We start from the raw sequence: 2293 nt of genomic DNA on the forward strand, positions 1-2293 counted from the left end.
TTTATTAATTATTTAAGTTAAAATAACAACAATAATACTATATATATATATATATATATATACTACTTTTTTTAATTTAGGATATTTTGTCAAGTACATATACTAGTATATCACATTTTCTACATCCATTCATGTAATAAGTTAATTATAAACTTGTTTATCAGAAATGAAACTTTGATATCTTTAAACCATGTTTTTTATGTTTTATTTTTTAATGCAATAGAAACATTGGTACTTTTTTTACAAAGTGTGCATACAGCTTGATGAGTCGTTAAATTTTGTTGTTGTCTTGAAAAGGCCTTACATTCAAAATTTGCTTGAAAAAAAAGCACTTGAATTTCAACCAAATTACTTAAAAATTCCTTTAACACAGTATTCTATAAAATTTGTTTGTAACATGTCCTTTAATTTTATATTGGGCCATTCAGAAGTTTCATTAGCTAAATCGATTGCTAAGTGTTTACTTTCATTAGTTATCTTTGTCTTCTTTGCCAGAGCAACACTCCATTCAGTTCTTACATGGTTTCCTGGAAGCATGATTTTCCTTTTTCTAATATTTTCCCAGCCATTATGCTAAGAGGATTTCCCACATTAGTGTGATGTAGCAAAGTCAAGCGTAAATTCAAACATTGACTAACGAAAAATGTAATTATGAAAATAAATGTAGGTGTACAATTTGTGGTGAAAATGCATATCATTTGATATAAGCCTATTGTCATGATATCTTTCATTGTGGGGAAGTGCACATTGAATAAGAAATAGTCAGACCAAGATTAATTTAAATATTGGATCAAAGAACAAAAAGGATGTCAGTATAAGGCATGCTGTAATGCTTGTAACAAAGTAATAAACCTGTGCATAGGATTACCATATTCCAAGAGTGAATTTTTTTATTTTTTTTCATATGGACTGACAATATAACAGCTCTGAAAAAGTTTACATTACATTTTATGTTACAATAACACACTTTTTACCATTTGATAAATATTATGATGTTTATTCCATTGTGGTTTAAACCATAGGACAAACAAAATCTGTTAAAAGCTTAGGTAGTTAATAATAATAATAATTAAGCTACAAAATCACCTGAGTTCTCTTAACCATCATTTTCTCTTTTTTGCTGTTGGTTGGGTCTCCAAATCTCAATTCCAGTGGCTACTGAATGACAGGTTAGGTTATTAAGAAAACACCGTACTGTGTAATTTGTCTTTCTCAGATGATTCTACAAGTAAAATTTAAAGGAGCTATGTATAATTACAAACTGAACATATCAAAGTCGCACTGAGGTACAAAGAAATTGAGACAATTTAAAGCTTTTACTTTTCCTGATAGGGACAAAAATAAGGATAAAACTAGGACAATCCTAGTTTTGTTGGAATTTCTGGTAACCCTATTTGAGCAAGATGAGTGAAAGTGCATTAAAATTTTATTACTGAGAGTCCTGTCCTTGGAAAACAGCAGTTGAAACTTCGAAAATTCCTTAAGAAGCCCTTGAATTATATAATCATGATTGCGTGCGAACAGTGTATTATGAAATCCATATTATTAATCTGAAGTAGTCACTTTGTAAAGATTAATAGCATCATAAAACATACATATTTTATAAAATTTCTTAAATTTATTGTATGGATACAGTGCCCCTGTGTGATAATCTTTAATGAGATTGTTAGATGAAATAATTTTTCAGGCTAGGCATGGTCTAGTGGTTAACCTTTTCCAGACAGGTCACAGGTGAAAGGCCATGTCATCTTGTTTGTTGACTCACATTCAAAATTTTATTGAACTACTATTTCATAAATTTATGTCAGTAAGTTTGGTGTCAAACTGTAGATTATAATTCAAATTTTAGAACTATACATTACTCAATTTGTTAATTTAAAGGTAAATATTAAAAAAACAGATAAACTTCGATTTTTGGGTGTCATGTGGTATGTTGAATGCAGCACTGGTTCAAATTAGATGTTTGTGAAGTCAAAATACTAAGTCTATAGTTTTATACGAGTTAGAAACTCTAATTACAGATATTGACAAGCTAGAATATAAAATAATAAGATCTTATCTTTTCTATTTGCTAAGATATTGCTAACATAGTGGCACCCCACTCACCTCCTTCCATTTTTGGAAATGCTCCCTTATATACACTTACTTCTATATATATGACAGGAATAACCAATCGGAAGCTCAGAATGTCTCTCTAGTGTTTCTCAGTCTTCTAAGTACCTAGCACCATTTCTTTCTTTAAACCTAAGATTTATAACTAGTAGGTTAAGGTTGTTGTTCTTTAGTCGTTGAC

General features: G+C 29.6%; 1 protein-coding gene across 9 annotated transcripts in view; it reads left to right on the forward strand.

Annotated features, from left to right (window-relative positions):
* Positions 1-2293, forward strand: part of LOC106461769 (serine/threonine-protein kinase tousled-like 1) — a 95974-nt gene that overhangs the window by 67633 nt on the left and 26048 nt on the right. The gene's annotated exons all lie outside the window — the stretch shown is intronic.

The sequence above is a fragment of the Limulus polyphemus genome, unplaced genomic scaffold, assembly GCF_000517525.1.
Source record: "Limulus polyphemus unplaced genomic scaffold, Limulus_polyphemus-2.1.2 Scaffold0, whole genome shotgun sequence".
NCBI classification, from domain to species: Eukaryota; Metazoa; Arthropoda; class Merostomata; order Xiphosura; family Limulidae; genus Limulus; species Limulus polyphemus.